This window comes from Papio anubis, chromosome 17, assembly GCF_008728515.1.
Source record: "Papio anubis isolate 15944 chromosome 17, Panubis1.0, whole genome shotgun sequence".
NCBI lineage: Eukaryota > Metazoa > Chordata > Mammalia > Primates > Cercopithecidae > Papio > Papio anubis.
This window is the reverse complement of record NC_044992.1, coordinates 17,457,480-17,476,069: the sequence shown is the minus strand read 5'-3', so window position 1 is coordinate 17,476,069 and position 18,590 is coordinate 17,457,480.

The following is an 18,590-nucleotide window of genomic DNA, read 5'->3' as shown; positions in this document are numbered from 1 at the left end:
GGCCCCGCCGGTCTCTGAGGCGCGGGCGGGTGGCCAGGCGGCCCGGGCGGGCGCGCGGGCCGGGCCTGCATCGTGGGTGGGCGCGGGCGCGACGACGCACCGTCCGACCAATGAGCATGCCTGCTGTACCGCCCGCCCCGCCCCTGTTGGCCAGACAATGGTGAACTGGGCCCCCGGGCTCGGCCGGGCTCGCGAAGGGACGCCCGCCTAGCCTGCGCCGCGGCGCGGGGCCTGCCGGGACGTGTAGTCCATGAGCCGGGGCTCCAACGCGGGCGGCTGGGGAAGCCCTTTGGAGGGGGACTGGCGCATGTTCCTGGGCTTGGAGAAGATTTTTTCCTCCTCCCAGAGAGCGAGCGACGTGCCCACTCAAGTAATGGGGCAGCCCTATTCCGAAAGCCAAGAGATCTCTGACTGGAACAACTCCCTGGCCCCTCTGCGCCTCAGTTTCCCCATCTACACCATTGGTCAAGTGATTGCCAAGTTTATAGTTTACCATTCTCACAGAACTCCATTTTGTCTGTTCCTCGCTGTGTCAGAGCACCTCCCACCGCCGTGCTTTTGCCTTGGCTTTATAGTCAGGAATTCTTTCCTCACCCCCAGCCCCTGGGGAACTCCTACACATCTTTCAGGACCCAACGCAAAAGGCTCTGTCACAGTACAGGGGATTCTTTCTTAGCCAAAGAAAGAGACGGGATACCCAGGAGGTGGCATTTGGGACTGTTCTGGGGTTGGATTGGGGCTTTACTGAGATGGGGGAAGGGCCTGCCCCCACAGAGAACAGTGTATGAACAAAGCTTAGCCCTGCCCCTACTGTCTGAGGGGCCGTCTGCCTGTCCCCACCCACCTCCCAGGCCTTTTCTCATCTGGACAATGGCCTCGAGGCTGAACCTTTCCTTCCAGGCTGAGGATAGGTCGCCTGGCTCGGCACTGGGGTTGCGGGAGGTCCTAGAAGCTTAGGTGGGGCAGGTAGGACAGGCCCCCAACCCCACCAGCTGTGTCAAGGGAGGAGGAGCTGACCTGTGACCCCGAGGCAGCTGCCAAGCCTTGGGGCCTGGCTGTCCCCCTCCACCCACGCCAGGCCGCCGTGTTCAGCCCTTCCCCGGATTTAGGGCTGGATCCAGAAGAGGGGCCAGGAGTGAGTGGGGAGGTGAGAGGAGGGAGGATGACGACAGTAAAGCCCCTAAGTGCCTACAGCGGGGCAGGCGCTGTTCAAAGCCCTTTCCTGGTTTCAGCTGACTTAGTGCTGTCAGTAGCTCTACAAGGGAACCAACAATATTACCCATCCCAAATGAGGAAGCTGAGACCATCAGCCAAAGACTGTTAGTTGTTGGCAGAGCTGCTAGACTGAGGAGGATGAGTGGCCACTGGCCACGCCACACCCAGCACAAGCAGCAGGGACAGCTCAGAGGTCTGGGTTCTGGTCCCTGCCCTGCCTCACAAAGGAAGTGTTAAGAAGTTGCTGGCTGGGTGCCGTGGCTCACGTCTGTAGTCCTAGCACTTTGGGAGGCCTTGGAGGGAGGATCACTTGACCCCAGGAGTTTGAGACCTGACTGGGCAGTAGAGTGAGATCTCATCTCTATGAAAAAAATAAATGAATAAATATTTTTTTAATTAGCTGGGCATGGTGGCCCAGCTGTAATTCCAGCTACTCAGGAGGCTGAGGCAGGAGGATGGCTTGAGCCCAGGAGGTTGAGGCTGCTGTGAGCTGTGATCGTGCCACTGCACTCCAGCCTGGGCAATAAAGCAAGACCATCCCCCCAAAAAAAGAAAAAAAGGCCGGGAGCAGTGGCTCACACCTGTAATCCCAGCGCTTTGGGAGGCTGAGGTGGGCAGATCACTTGAGGTCAGGAGTTCAGGAAAAACCCGGTCTCTACTAAAAATACAAAAAATAGCCGGGCATGGTGGCAGGTGCCTGTAGTCCCAGCTACTTAGGAGGCTGAGGCAGGAGAATGACTTGAACCCGGGATGTGGAGCTTGCAGTGAGCCGAGATCATTTGCACTCCAGCCTGGGCAACAATCGTGAGAAACTCTGTCTGGAAAAAAAGCAAAAACAAACAAACAACAACAACAACAAAAGAGTTGATTCATGTTCCCACTTTACCATTTGGAAGCTATGTGACCTGGAACAAGTTACCTCAAATTCTCTGTGCCTCAGTTTCCTCATCAGTAAAAATAGTGATAATATTAGTATTTACCTCAAAGGGTTGTTGTGGAAATTAAATGTGTCAGGGTCACGTGAACCAGAGCAACTCCATCTTGAATAGGAGGTGGGTAAAATGAGGCTGAGACCTACTGGGCTGCGTTCCCAGATGGTTAAGGCATTCTAAGTCACAGGATGAGCTAGGAGGAGGTCGGCACAAAATACAGTTCACAAAGACATTGCTGATAAAACAGATTGCAGTGTAAAGAAGCCGGCCAAAACCCACCAAAACCAAAATGGCCATGAGAATGACTTCTGGTCATCCTCACTGCTACACTCCCATTAGCACCATGACAGTTTACAAATGCCATGACAACGTCAGGAAGTTACTCTATATGGTCTAAAAAGGGGAGGTATGAATAATCCACGTTTAGCATATCATCAGGAAATGACCATAAAAATAGGCAACTTGGCAGGGCACGGTGGCTCACGCCTGTAATCCCAGTACTTTGGGAAGCCGAGGAAGGTGCATCACCTGAGGTCAGGAGTTTGAGACCAGCCTGACCAACATGGAGACACCCGTCTCACTAAAAATACAAAATTAGCTGGGCATGGTGGCACATGCCTGTAATCCCAGCTACTCGGGAGGCTGAGGCAGGAGAATTGCTTGAACCTGGCAGGCAGAGGTTTCAGTGAGCTGAGATTGCACCATTGCACTCCAGCCTAGCAACAAGAGTGAAACCCATCTGAAAAAGAAAAGAAAAAGAAAAGAGAAAAGAAAAGAAAAGGACAACAACTCATGGAGTAGCTTTTTTTTGAAATGAGTCTTGCCGTGTTACCCAGACTGGAGTACAGTAGCACGATCTTGGCTCACTGCAACCTCTGCCTCCCAGGTTCAAGCGACTCCTGCCTCAGCCTCCCAAGCACTGGGACCAGGTGTGCGCCCACCACACACTCAGCTAATTTTTTGTATTTTTAGTAGAGACCAGGTTTCACTATGCTGGACCAGGCTGGTCTTGAACTCCTGACCTCAGATGATCTGCCTGCCTTGGTCTCCCAAAATGCTGGGAATATAGGCATAAGCCATTGCGACCGATCCCCAGTCTCCATTTTTCTTTTTTCTTTTTTTTTTTTTTTTTAATTTTTTTGAGATGGAGAGAGACGGAGTCTCACTCAGTCAGCCCAGGCTGGAGGAGCAGTGGCACCCATCTTGCTCCACTGCAACCTCGCCCAGGTCTGCCGATTCTCCTGCCTCAGCCTCCCAAATAGCTTTGGACCATAGGTACGCGCCACCATGCCTAGCTAATTTTTTTGTATTTTTTTTTTTTGAGACGGTCTCAGCTTCAGCCTTCCCAGGCTGGAGTGCACGGTCGGATCTCAGCTCACTGCAGCTCCTACTCCGGTTCACGCCATTCTGCCTCAGCCTCCCCGGAAAAGGCTGGGACTACAGCCAACGCTACCGGGCTAGTTTTTTTTTGTATTTTTAGTAGAGATGGGGTTTCACCGTAGTTATCCAGGGATGGTCTCTCGATCTCCTGACCTCGTGATCCGCCTCGCCTCGGGCCTCCCAAAGTGCTGGGATTACAGGCTTGGAGCCAAGGCCTCGCCCACTTTTTTGTATTTTTAGTAGAGAGAGGTTTTCACTGTGTTAACCAGGATGGTCTCGAACTCCTGACCTTGTGATCTGCCCGCCTTGCCTCCCAAAGTGCTGGGATTACAGGTGTGAGCCACTGCACCTGGCCAGCAGTCTCCATTTTTCAATGGGACTTGGTTATTAGGCAGTAAGCAGCCATGCCTTTCCCAACCCCTATCTCACAGTTTTTTGGGGAGCAGGGCAACAGAACTGAGTCGAGACCACAGCTACCCATAGCTCACCGTCCTATGATGGGGGGATGCACTGGGGCTGTGGGAGCCCAGAAGAGGCATCTGGACCAGGGTCAATGTCCTGCTGGGAGAGGACAGTGCACATGGGCTGTAATGGGTAAGAAGTGTACCTAGTGGAAGGAGCCAGGGGATAGGCAGGGAAAAGTCTCACGGCAAACAGGGATTCGCAAAGTGTCAGTACCCCCACCCCACAACACACACACACTTGTTAATTCAGATCCTAGGTCCTCCAAATGTGAATGTGACAGGGGAGTGGGGCCCCAGAATCTGGATTTTAAACCAGCCCCTTTCCCAAATGACCCTGAGGCCTAGCTTGGCCCCATCTGATCAGGTTAAGAGGGGTCAAATGGTATACAGCTACAAATGGGTAAACTGAGGCCTGGGAATGTAGGCCTAGCCGACCCACACTGTCAGGCAGGGTTCAGAAATGGCACTGGAGAGGGCACCATCTCCCAGGCGGGGAGGGTCTGGGACACTAATGACTGTTTGTCTGTCCCTTCCCCCGCAAGTCAGGGCAGCCGAGGCCTGTGATTACCACAGCAGCCCCGGGGGCACAGACTGGCACAGGCGGCCATGCCAAGTCAGCTCATTGCTAGAAGAAGAAACTGAGGGTCAGGGGAGCCCAGACAAACAACTGAACACAGGGTCCTGGTCATCTCAGGTGCCTACCCGTCCTTGGAGCTGGGGGATGCAGGAGGGTTCCTGAGTCAGCAGCACTGGCAGGGGAAGCTGGTCCTTCCTTCAGCCTCCCAGCCTCAATCTCAGGTCAATCTCAGGCCAGGGAGGGGCTGCCTTCTTCTCACAGCATTTCCAAGGGTGTCCTCCTCTTAACCTCCTCCTCCTCCTAGGCTCCCATAGGGCTCTCATCCAGCTCTGGAGTCTGCCTTCAAATCCCAAGACATCCTCTGGCTCATTGGGACCTCAGCTAAGCCATGAGTCCACTCTGGACCTCAGTTTCCTCATCTGCAAAATGTAGTAAGGACTAAATGAGATGACTCAAAACAAGAGTTGAGGCTGGGCGTGGTGGCTCAGGCCTGTAATTCCAGCACTTTGGGAGGCGGAGATGGGCAGATCACGAGGTCAGGAGATCAAGACCATCCTGGCTAACATGGTGAAGACATGTCTCTATTAAAATACAGTAATTAGCCGGGCGGATGGCACAGGCCTTTCGTAGTCCCAGCTACCGGGGAGGCTGAGGCAGGAGAATCACTTGAACCCATGAGGTGGAGGTTGCAGTGAACCAGACGCCACTGCATCTCCAGCGGCCTGGACGACAGAGTAAGACCTGTCTCAAAAAGAGTTGCCGGTGCTCAAGCTTCATCCCAGCACTTGGGAAGTCGCAGGTGGACACGGTGTCAGGAGACTCCAGTGACCCTGGTCGAGATGGTGAAATTAAAATGGCTGGGGAATCCAGTCGTAGGCGCCGAAGGAGAATGGCAACCTGAAGGGAGCGCCAGTGAAAGCCGATGCTGCCACTTGACCCGGCAGCCTGGGCGACTCGCCTCCCAAAAAAAAAAAAGTTGACACAGGCCCGCAGGGTATTCTAGTGAGCCAGCTGTTTTTGTTTTTTCTTTTGACACGAGTCTCGCTTGTCGCCCAGGCTGAGTGCAGTGGCACAATCTCGGGTTCACTGCAGCTCTGCCTCCCAATTCACCATTCTCCTGCCTCTTTCCTCCCGAGTAGCTGGGACTACAGGCGCCAAGCCCCGGGCTAATTTTTTATTTTTAGTAGAGATGGGGTTTCACTGTGTTAGCTAGAATGGTCTTGACCTCCTGACCTCGTGATCTGCCCACCTTGGACTCCCAAAGTGCTGGAATTACAGGTGTGAGCCACCGTGCTTGGTGAGCCAGCTGTTTTTATGACTGTCAGTCCAGGGCCATGCTGGCCTCCCTGTTTCTCAAACATACCAGGTAAGTTCCTACTCAGGGCCTTGGCACTTGCTGTTTCTTTCCTAGGACATTCTACTCCCAGGTCTCCATCTAATCAAACCCCTCATCCCCTTAATTTAAATGACACTTGCTTGAGGAAACCTCCTTGATCGCTCTGTTTAAAATTGCAGCCCCCACAGGCCGGTGGCTCAAGCCTGGGGTCCCAGCACTTTGGGAGGCCGAGATGTGGAGAGGTCAGGAGATCAGACCATCCTGGCTAACATGGTGAAACCCCCGCCTCACTAAAATACAAAAAAAAACTAGCCGGGCGCGGTGGCGGGCACCTGTAGCCCAGCTACCGGGAGGCTGAGGCAGAGAATGGCGTGAATCCCGAGAGGCTGAGCTGCAGAGCCGAGATCGCGCACTGCACTCCTGCGCCTGGTGATACAAATGGTGACTCTGTCTCAAAAAAAAAATAATAAAAAAATAAAAATAAAATAAAATAAAAATTGCAGCCTCACTTTGGGAGGCTGAAATGGGCGGATCACGAGGTCAGGGCGAGGAGGCGATAATACGCCACGGCAATAAAACCTGCATCATCCTGGGGAACATGGTGAAACCCCTGCCTCTACTAAAAATACAAAAACTAGCTGGGCGAGGTGGTAGGCTGTAGTCCCAGCTACTCAGGAGGCTGAGGCAGGGAGTAGCGTGAACCTGGGAGGCAGAGCGCCAGGTGAGCTGGAGATCCGCCACTGCACTCCAGCCTGGGCGACAGAGCGACCCTGCCTCCCCAAAAAAAAAAAAAAAAAAAATTGCAGCCTCAGCCGGGCATGGTGGCTCACGCCTGTAATCCCGCACTTTTGGGAGGCTGAGGTAGTGGATCACAAGGTCAGGAGATCGAGACCATACTGGCTAACAATGGTGAAACCCTGTCTCTACTAAAAATACAAAAATTGAAGAAGCGTGGCAGCACCTGTGGTCCCAGCTACACTTGGGAGGCTGAGGCAGGAGAATGGTGTGTGAACTCCTCGAGGTGGAGGCTGCAGTGAGCCCAGCCACTGCACTCCAGCCTGGGCACAGACAAACTCCATCTCAAAAAACCAAAAATTGCAGCTCTCCCATTCCAATGCTCACCCTGCTCGTTGCACTCTCTATTAAAACTCCTGGCCTCAAGTGATCTGCCTACCTTGGCCTCCCAAAGTGCTGGGATTACAGGCTGGAAACCAAGGTGCCCGACCTCTGATCTGAGGGCCTGTCTCTACTAAAAATACACAATTAGCCAGGCATGGTGCTGCGTGCTTATAATCCTAGCCATTTATTTGGCTTCCTTTTTTTTTTTTTTTTTGAGACGGAGTTGGCTGGTCACTTGACCTCAGGTGATCCACCTGCTCTACCTCCAAAGCGCTGATTACAGGTGCAGCCACCCCATTCGGCCCTTATTTGGCTTTTATGTAGGCCTTGCTTGTCTCCCAAGCATGACAATGAGCTCCTTGAGGCTGCTGGGTGTTTTGTTTTTGTTTTGTGATGGAGTGCTCTGCCTTTGTTGCCCAGGTTGGAGTGCAACATGATTCCTCTGCTGCAACCTCCGGCCCGGCTTTTCTGGCCCTGCCTCAGCCTCCGAAAGTTAGGATTACAGGCACGCACCACCACGCCTGGCTAATTTTGTATTTTTAGCAGAGACAGGGTTTCTACCCCGACAGGGTGGTCTCAAACTTCCAACCTCCTTGGCCTCCCAAAGCCTCCTTGGCCTCCCAAAGTGCTGGGATTATAGACACGAGCCACCGTGCCCGGCCAAGGGCTGGGTTTTTACTGCTGCTGTTCATTGCTGCTGTTCATTCACTGTGTCCCCAGTGCCTAGAATAGTGCCTGGCACATAATCGACGCTCAGCACATTTAAAAAAATAGATTAAAGCTGGGCACAGTGGCTCACGCCTGTAATCCCAGCACTTTGGGAGGCTAAGGCAGGTGGAATATGAGTTCAGGAGTTCAAGACTAGCCTGACCAACATGGTGAAACCCCATCTCTACCAAAAAATACAAAAAATTAGGTGTGGTGGCGATGCCTGTAATGCCCAGGAGGCTGAGTGCAGGAGAACTCGGAACCCAGGCGCGCAAGCCAAGATCATGCCACTGCCCTCCAGCCTGGTGACAGAGCTGAGACTCTGTCTCCAAAAGAAAAAATTTAAAAAAATGAAAGATCTGAAGGCACAGTGGTTCATGTGCCTGTAATCCAGCTTTGGAGGCCAAGGCTGGCAGATCACTTGCAGAGGCCAGGAGTTTGAGTCTAGCCTGGACAACATGAAAACCCCTGTCTCTACTAAAAATACAAAAATTGCAGGGCCCAGTTGCTCATACCTGTAATCCCAGCACTTCAGGAGGCCAAGGCAGGTGGATCCACCTGAGGTTGGGATACTGAGACCATCCTGGCTAACACGGCAAAACCCCGTCTCTACTAAAAATACAAAAAATTAGCCAGGCACAGTGGCACATGCCTGTAATCCCAGCTACTCTGGAGGCTGAGGCAGGAGAATCACATGATCCTGGGAGGCAGAGGTTACGGTGAGCCAAGATATTGCACTCCAGCCTGGGCAACATGAGCGAAACTCCATCTCAAACAAATAAATAAATAAAAAATAAAATAAATACAAACAAAAATACAAAAATTAGCCAGGTGGGGTGGCACATGCATGTAATCCCAGCTACTTGAGAGGCTGAGGCAGGAGAATCGCTTGAACCTAGGAGGCAGAGGTTGTAGTGAGCCAAGATCGCACCACTGCACTCCAGATTGGGCAACAGAGTGAGACTCTGTCTCAAAAAAAAAATAACAAACAAACAAAAACAATAACAAATAATCCATACTGTTCAGGAGTTGAGTCCACAGAAGTGGCATTTTGGTGGTTGATGGGATGTAAGTAGGCAGGTAGGTGCACAGGATGGCATGCATTGAAGGTGTCTTCAGACATAGGTGCCCCAGTAAAGGCTATATCTGTGCATGTCTCCCTGAATCCTCAGCGGTACAAGGACAACCCTGTTTTATAGACAGTAAATGGAAGGTAAGTGTAGAAAAGTGACTTGGTCACTCCTCTGCAGAGGGAAAGAGAAAGGGTGATCTCAGGGAGCGACAATTGGGGAAGCTCCAAGGGAGGTAGATTAGCGTCAGTAAGGAAGTGGGAGGAAAACCAAGTCTAACTGAAGAAAGCAGGCCCTGACTTTCAGAAGCTGGCCTAGATCCCAGCTGAGGCCATGACTCTCTCGAGCTGCGCAAACCACACACTTAGCTTCTTCCTGGTGGCTCCTGGGGGGCCAGATCTGGCAGGCTGGAAAATTCCTGGAGTGGTGTCTAGGTTGGGACAGAGCTAGGCAGGGCCTAGGATGGGAGGAGAGAGAGGAGGGAGTGGGAGAAAAGGTGGGTTTACTGAGATTCCAAGACGGGTCAGCAGGCCAGCCCAAGCCAGGGAGAAGGAGTGAATACCTCATCCCATGTGGTATGCACAATGAAGCTAAAGATAAGGGCTTGTGTCCTTTAGGCCCAGACAGAAGGATGCAATGGATTTAGGGCCTCCTCAATCTACAGAGTGAATAGTGTTGTGTGCCTCCATGAAAGAAAGGCCAGACAGGTAGGGGGAGTGTTGGGGCTGACCCAGTCTGTCCTGGTTTTATACAAGGGAGGAAGCTGAGGTTCAGAGAAGTGACCTGCCCAAGGTGACAGGTGAATAATATATGGGTCCCTGGACCTCTAACCGAGAGTGCTTCTTCTCTGGAGGCAGGACTCTCAGCTCTGACACTCGCTGAGCCTGGATCCTGAGTGTGCTTTTCTTGGCTCATGCTGGGCTACAGGAATGGGGACCTGGGCACACCTGCTCCCTGCAAGGACTGTCAGGATTGAGGTGCAAGGGGCTGGGTATGTGGACATTACCACAGACCTGTTGGAAGGTGGGGCTTTGTGTTTCATTTCCCTCTGGTGCCCCAAGTACTAATCCTGCTTCTCACTTTCCCTCTCTGGGCCTGTTTTCTCATCTGCGAAATGCGGGCTAATATTAATTGCTACCATTTATTAACACTGAGCACTTAGTCTGTGCCAGGCACCAGTTATTCCTTTAATTGTATGCCCATTTTACAAAGGAAGAAACTGAGGCCAGAGAGGTTAACTTGCCCAAAGTCACACAGCTAGTACATTGCAGAATCAGGATGTAAACCTAGTGCCCTCATGAGGTCTCAGAGGTTGCGGTGACAATTAAATTAATGGCCTCACTCAATGAGCGTGCAGGAGGTGGTGGGAGTTAGGGCCCTGTTTCCCAGCCTGGAGTGGAAGCACTGGGACCACAGAGTACACTCTAGGCAGTGCCAATGGAGGCCATGGTCTGGGTGGGGGAGCCCAAAGGCACCCCTGAAAAGCCTGGGAGGGGGCCAGAGAAGGTAGCATGGAGGAGAGCTGCCTGAGGCAGAGTACTGGCATTTGCAAAGATGTCTAGAGCTCTCCGAGGAGATGGGGTCAAGAGAGGTAGCGTGGGGCCCAGGATGGGACTGCCATTCTGTGTGGCCTGGGGATGGACCTGATGGCATCTGCTTGACCCACAGGTCCCAGTGCCCCTCCACACCTGCTAGTCCTGAGATCCCTGGCTGAGAAGGGCAGAAGCAGTGGGCAACCTAAGTTATTGGCTCTGAGTAACCTCTGGCAGGTTCGGGGGCCTCTGGGGACCTCAGTTCCCCATCCAAACCAAGGGACAGCTTCTGGCCCTTGCCCCCACCCGACTCTGAAGCACCATCACTCAGGCTCTGCTGCCACACTGTGGACACAGGGGGAACTGCAGCAGCAAGCGCCTTACACCTAACTGGAGCCCTGACACCGCCCCAGCCCTTAGCTTTCAGCCTTTCACAAAGACAGCAAAGACAGTGGATTTTCTTTTCTCCTTTTTTTTTTTTTTTTTTTTTTTTTGAGACAGAGTCTCGCTCTGTCGCCCAGGCTGGAGTGCAGTGGCCGGATCTCAGCTCACTGCAAGCTCCGCCTCCCGGGTTTACACCATTCTCCTGCCTCAGCCTCCCGAGTAGCTGGGACAACAGACACCCACCACCTCGCCCGGCTAGTCTTTTGTATTTTTTAGTAGAGACGGTTTCACCGTGTTAGCCAGGATGGTCTCAATCTCCTGACCTCGTGATCCGCCCGTCTCGGCCTCCCAAAGTGCTGGGATTACAGGCTTGAGCCACCGCGCCCGGCCCGTGTTTTTTTTTTTTTTTTTAGACAGAGTCTCGCTCTGTCGCCCAGGCTGGAGTGGAATGGAATGGCACGATCTCGGCTCACTGCAACCTCCACCTCCCAGGTTCAAGTGATCCTCCTGCCTCAGCCTCCCAAGTAGCTGGGATTACAGGCACCCACCACCACACCCAGCTAATTTTTTTCTGTATTTTTAGTACAGACAGGGTTTCACCAGGTTGGCCAGGATGGTCTCGATCACTTGACCTCGTGATCCACCCACCTCGGCCACCCAAAGTGCTGGGATTACAGATGTGAGCCAACGCGCCTGGCTTTTTTCTTTTCTTTTTTCTTCTTTCTTTCTCTCTTTTTCTCTCTCTCTCTCCCCTCTCTTTCTTTTTTTCTTTTTGACAGAGTTTCATTCGTTGTCCAGGCTGGTGTGCAATGGCACAATCTCAGCTCACTGCAACCTCTGCCTACTGGGTTCAAGCAATTCTCCCTGTCTCAGCCTTCCGAGCAGATGGGATTACAAGTGCTCACCCACCACGCCTGGCTAATTTTTGTATTTTCAGTAGACACAGGGTTTCACTATGTTGGCCAGGCTAGTTTCGAACTCCTGACCTCAGGTGATCCATCCGCCTAGGCCTCCCAAAGTGCTGGAATTACAGGCGTGAGCCACCGTGCTTGGCTAAAACAGTGGTTTTCTTATTGATTTTGACTGTCGTCTGCACAACAGCCTCAGTGATCCTACATCTGATCACATCCCTCCTCTGCTCAAACTCTCTATGGGAATGTAGTGGTGTGCTGAAGCCCTTTGCAAGAGCCAAATGGCAAATTTTCAAGAACTTTTGTGAGTCAGTTGTTAAAGTAATTAAAAATTATATAAAATTAAAATTACACTAAAAACTAAGGTTAATATTAAAAACTAAGCATTTCCTACTTATTTTGCTACATTTTCCTATTATCTGTACTCTTTGATTATATCTGTTGTATCTGTATGGTGGAAACACTATATATTGGGGTGTTACTGCACATTTCTTCACAGTTCCATGTTCAGTGACCTTACCTTGATCAGCTGCAATCAGCCATGATAATCCCTGGACTTAGGCAATCCTCCCGCTTAGCCTCCCGAGTAGCTGGGAATACAGGGTGTGCTGCTGTGCTCAGCAATATCGTTTTCTAGACCAGTAACATCCAATAGAAATATAATGCAAGCTACATATGTAATTTTCATTCTTGAGTACCCAGATATAACAGTAACAGAAAACAGGTGAAATTCATTTAAATAGCTTTTTTTTTTTTTTTTTTTTTGAGACAGAGTCTGGCTCTGTCGCCCAGGCTGGAGTGCAATGGAACAATCTTGGCTCACTGCAACCACAACCTTCTAGGTTCAAACGATTCTCCTGCCTCAGCCTATTTTATTTAATGCAGTATGTCCAACTTTAACATATGTCCAGAAGTTTTTTTTTTCTTTTCTTGGCGGGGGGGTGGTTTGAGACAAAGTCTCGCTCTCTCACCCAGGCTGGAGTGCAGTGGCATGATCTTGGCTCACTGCAACCTCTGCCTCCCAGGTGCAAGCCTGCCTCAGCCTCCCGAGTAGCTGGGATTACAGGCAAGCGCCACCACACCTGGCTAATTTTTGTATTTTTAGTAGAGACGGGGTTTCGCCATTTGGTCAGACTGGTCTCAGACTCCTGACTTCAAGTAATCTATCCGCCATAGCCTCCCAAAGTGCTGGCATTATGTGTAAGCCAAGATACCTAGCCCAAAATAGTATCTTCAACAAGTAATCAATATAAAGTTCTTAATGATTTACATTGTTTTTTCATACTAACTCTTCAAATTCTGGTATTTTACACTAAAAGCACATTTCATTTCAAACTAGCCACATTTCAAGTGCTCAACAGCCAAGTATCAGTGGCTGCTGTATTGAAGAGCACAGGTCTAGATTTAAGAAAGTGATGAAGAGGGCTGGGTGTGGTGGCTCATGCTTGTAATCCTAGCACTTCGGGAGGCCGAGGCGGGCAGATCACGAGGTCAGGAGATCAAGACCATCCTGGCTAATACATGGTGAAACCCTGTCTCTACTAAAAAATACAAAAAATTAGCCAGGCGTGGTGGCAGGTGCCTGTAGTCCCAGCTACTTAGGAGGCTGAGGCAGGAGAATGGCGAGAACCCGGGAGGCGGAGCTTGCAGAGAGCCACGATCATGCCACTGCACTCCAGCCTGGGCAACAGAGCGAGACTCCACCTCAAAAAGAAAAAAGAAAAAGAAAGTGAAGAAAAATATTGATTCAAAGTACTACTGAAGCAGAGAAATTTTAATCCAACTAACACTTGTCTGAGGATGATAAAGCAGTAGGTGATATATCAGATTTAATGGCAATAACTTTACTGGGAGAAGGGCATGTAGGGGCTGATCCATGGCCTCCACAAATATCAGGTCATTATCCCTGGGACCTGTGAATGTCACCTCATAAGGAAAAAGAGTCTTTCAAATATGATTAAACATCATTACATAGGGGACCAGGTGCAGTGGCTCAGTGCTTTGGGAGGCCAAGGCAGGAGGATCACTTGAGGCTGGGAGTTTGAGACTAACCTGGGCAACACAGTGTGAAGTCTTCTACAAAAATATTTTTTTTTTGGATGGAGTTTCGCTCTTGTCGCCCAGGCTGGAGTGCAGTGGCACGATCTTGGCCCACTGCAACCTCCACCTCCCGGGTTCAAGTGATTCGCCTGCCTCAGCCTCCCGAGTAGCTGGGATTACAGGCGCCCACCATGCCTGGCTAATTTTTTATATTTTTTAGTAGACAGGGTTTTGCCACGTTGGGCAGGCTGCTCTCGAACTCCTGACCTCAGGTGATCTGTCCACCTTAGTCTTCCAAAGTGCTGGGATTATAGGTATGAGCCACCATGCCTGGCCTACAAATTTTTTTTTTGAGTCGGAGTCTCGCTCTGTCGCCCAGGCTGGAGTGCAGTGGCGCATCTCGACTCACTGCAAGCTCCACCTCCTGGGTTCATGCCATTCTCCTGCCTCAGCCTCCCAAGTAGCTGGGACTACAGGCACCTGCCACCATGCTCGGCTAGCTTCTTTTTGTATTTTTGGTAGAGACGGTGTTTCATCGTGTTAGCCAGGATGGTCTTGATCTCCTGACCTTGTGATCCGCCCGCCTCGGCCTCCCAAAGTGCTGGGATTACAGGCATGAGCCACTGTGCCCAGCCCAAAATTTTTTTTAAAAAATTAGCAGGGCGTAGTGGTGCGTGCACACCTGAGGTTGGGAGGCTGAGGCGGAAGGGTAACTTGAACCTAGGAGTTTGAGGCTGCAGTGAGTTGAGATCATGGCACTGCACTCCAGCCTGGGTGACAGAGGGGCCCTAAATCCAATCGTGAATGTCCTATTAGGAGAGAGGCAGAAGCCAGGCACAGTGGCTCACACTTGTAATCCCAGCAGTTTGAAAGGCCAAGGCAGGAGGATTGCTTGAACCTGGCAGGTCAAGGCTGCAGTGAGCTGTGATCTGGCCATTGCACTCCAGCCTGGGTGACAATGAGACTGTCTTAAAAAAAAAAAAAAAAAAAGGAAGGAGATGTGGTACACAGAGGAGAAGGCCATGTGACCACGGAGGCAGAGACTGGAATCTGCCTATTCCCAAGCCAAAGAATGTTAACAGCCACCAAAAGCTGTCAGAAGCAAAGAACAGATTTTCCACTAGACAGTCAAGCCCGATGATGTCGTGATTTTGAATTTCCCAGAATTTGAGATAATAAATTTGTTGTTTCAAGCCACCAGGGTTGTGGTGACTTGTTATGGCAGCCACAGGAAAATATTACAAGCAGGTATGATGCAAGTCCCTTTGTCATATCATGGTTGAATTACAAGCACAGGCAGACTACAAATACAGTAATTCAGCAAAAAACCTAAAACAGCTTTCTGTGAGAAAAGATTGGTTATATGGAATTTATAAGGGAGTTTGAGACCAGCCTGACCAACATGGAGAAACCCCATCTCTACTAAAAATACAAAATTAGCTGGGCGTGGTGGCACATGCCTATAATCCCAGCTACTAGGGAGGCTGAGGCAGAATTGCTTGAACCTGGGAGGGGGAGGTTGCGGTGAGCCGAGATTGTGCCATTGACTCCAGCCTGGGCAACAAGAGTGAAACTCCATCTCCAAAAAAAAAAAAAAAAAAAAGAATATGTATGTTTTAATAATTAATATGCTGGCCAGGCACAGTGGCTCACGCCTGTAATCCCAGCACTCTGGGAGGTCGAGGCGGGAGGATCAGGAGGTCAAGACTAGCCTGGCCAACATAGTGAAACCCCATTTCTACTAAAACTACAACAAATTAGCTGGGCGTGGTGGCAGATGCCTGTAATCCCAGCTATTCGGGAGGCTGAGACAGGAGAATCGCTTGAACCTGGGAGGCAGAGGTTGCGGTGAGTGGAGATCACTCCACTGCACTCCAGCCTGGGTGACAATGCAAGACTCTGTCTCAAAAATAATAATTTATATGCTATACTTCACATCAGTAAAATTTACAACTTTATGCGTATATGACATCATATACTAGGTCTGTCTTGCAATCTCAGCTCACTGCTACCTCCACCTCATAGGTTGAAGTGATTCTCCCACCTCAGCCTCCCGAGTTATCTGGGACTATGGGTACACATTGTCATGTCCGGCTAATTTTGAGATGTTCACCATGTTAGCCAGGCTGGTCTCAAACTCCTGACCTGAAGTGATCCACCTGCCTTGGCCTCCCAAAAAGCTGGGATTACAGGCATGAGCCACCACACCTAGCCAGACACTATTTTTTGAATGCATGAACATGACCTTGGGCCAGTCAACTTCTCTGGGCCTCAGTTTCCCCTTCCACACAAAAGGGTTGGAGGAATGGAATGAGGTCCTAGTGGGGCAAGGGATGGCACAAGCTGTTAGAGCATCTACTGTGTACAAGACTGGGGCTGGGGACAGGGGTTGATGGGACTCTGAACCTGGCCTGAGGCCCTAGGAGATGGCTGGGAACAGGCAGATCCAGAGACAGATGTGGAGTTTATGGACTACTCAGAAGATTATGTTACAGAGATAGGGTGCTACTGTACAGGTACAGAGACAACAGGTACTGCTAGGGCCAAAGCCCCCTCCTCTAGCCCTCCTAGCTCTCCATACTACAGGGTGAAGGGCCTTTTTTCACCCAGGGGTTAGGAAAAGGCTGAATCTTTTTTTTTTTTTTTTGAGTCAGGGTCCCCCAGGCTGGAGTGCAGTGGCGCGATCTCGGCTCACCACAGCCTTGACCTCCTGGGCTCAAGTGATCCTCCCATCTCAGCTTCCCAAGTAGCTGAGACTACAGGTGCGTACAACCACACCTGGCTAATTTTTGTAGAGACAGGGTTTTGCCATGTTACCCAGGCTGGTCTCAAACTCCTGGGCTCAAGCAATCTGTCCACATCTTGGCCTCCCAAAATGCTGGGACTACAGGTGTGAGCCACTGTTCCTGGCTGAGTCTTTTTTTTTTTTTTTTTTTTTTTTGAGATGGAGTCTTGCACTGTCCGCTGGGCTGGAGTGCAGTGGTGCGATCTTGGCTCACTGCAGCCTTCACCTCCCAGCTTCAAGCGATTCTCCTGCCTCAGCCTCCCAAGTAGCTGTGATTACAGGGGCCCGCCACTATGCCCAGCTAGTTTTTTGTATTTTTAGTAGAAACGGGGTTCCACTATGTTGGCCAGGCTGGTCTCAAACTCCTGACCTCGTGATCCGCCCACCTCGGCCTCCCAGTGCTGGGATTACAGGCATGAGCCACTGCACCCAGCCAGGAGTCTGACTTTCTAACGGCAATGAAAAATAGGGTCCGCCACAAAAAAAAAGAGGGTTCTGGCCGGGCGCGGTGGCTCAAGCCTGTAATTCCAGCACTTTGGGAGGCCGAGACGGGCGGATCACAAGGTCAGGAGATCGAGACAATCCTGGCTAACACGGGAAACCCCGTCTCTACTAAAAACACAAAAAATTAGCCGGGCGAGGTGGCGGCGCCTGTGGTCCCAGCTACTCGGGAGGCTGAGGCAGGAGAATAGCGGGAACCCGGGAGGCGGAGCTTGCAGTGAGCTGAGATCTGGCCACTGCACTCCAGCCTGGGCGACAGAGCGAGACTCCGTCTCAAAAAAAAAATAAAATAAATAAAATAAAAAAAAAAGAGGGTTCCTCGCACTCCCCCAAACCTTCACTGAGCCCGTATCCCATGCCCCAAGAGTCAGAAGCTCAGGCATGGAGTAGGGGATGTCCACCTCTGCCGTTTACACTCTGGATGACATTCTGCAAGTCACTTTCCCTCAGATCCAGTGTTTCCTTCTCTAGGGGATACAAGGTCCACTCTGCCTAGCTCAGCGTCTAACCTCTCCAGGCCCAACTAGCCACAGACCACACTGAGACTCTGACCTCTCTCTCTTCATACCCTCACACTAGTTTTCAGACTAAGCCGAGGCCAGTTACTTGCCCCACTCTGGAGTTTCTCTTCTCTGGTAAATGAGGAGGTAAGTAGCTTATCCAGTTTCCACAGCAACAATTTGGCCAAGAAGACTGGCTCTGAGCACTATGAACAGAGTAAGAGACTCTAGATAGAAGCCCTTTACCAGGCATAGGGAGCCAGGTCTGAGGTCTGGAGGGACTAAAGCCCTCTGGGGCCCAGCCTTACCCACTGAAAAACATCTGCTTCATGCCAGCACCTACACTCCACACTATCACAAGCATCTTGAAAGGAGGGACCAGAGTTCTGCTCACTATTGGGGTCCCAGTGTGGCTTGGTATACAATAGGAACTGAAGGGTTTTTTTTGTTTCTTTGAGACAAGGTCTCACTTTGTTGCCCAGGCAGGAGTGCAATGGCACAATCTCAGCTCACTGCAACCTCTGCCTCCTAGGCTCAATCAATTCTTGTCTCAGTCTCACTAGTAGCTGAGAACACAGGCGGATGCTAATGCGCCTGGCTAAATTTTTGTATTTTTAGTAGAGATGGGGTTTCGCCAAGTTGCCTGTGCTGGTCTTGAACTCCTGAACTCAGGTGATTCACCTGTCTTGGCCTCCCAAAGTGCTGGGATTACAGGTGTGAGCCACCGTGCCTGGCCAAGTATTTGTTTAATAAGCAAAATCACTCGCATATTTTCCACAAAAGCCAGGTTCTCCCTTGCTTTTGTGCCTGCCATTCCCCCTTCACCAGCACCAGCCTCTCAGTGATCACATCTGAAAGAGGGGCTTCCAGAACTCCAGAAGGTGTGGTCCCTGGGCACCTGGACACCATGGTTTATGAAGTTCACCCTCCTTGGAGTGGAAGAAAGGACAGTGGGGAGAGGGCAAGTCCACCTTCAGCCATAAACCCGAGGCTGGGCACACAGGAGGCCCAGTGTCCATGACCAATCAACTCCTCTGGGATGCTGGTGGGCAATGAGCTCTGCCTCCCCAACCCCTGTTCCAAGTTTAAGAAAATAAAGGGATTAAGGAAGCACCAAAGGCAAGCCCTCTCTTACA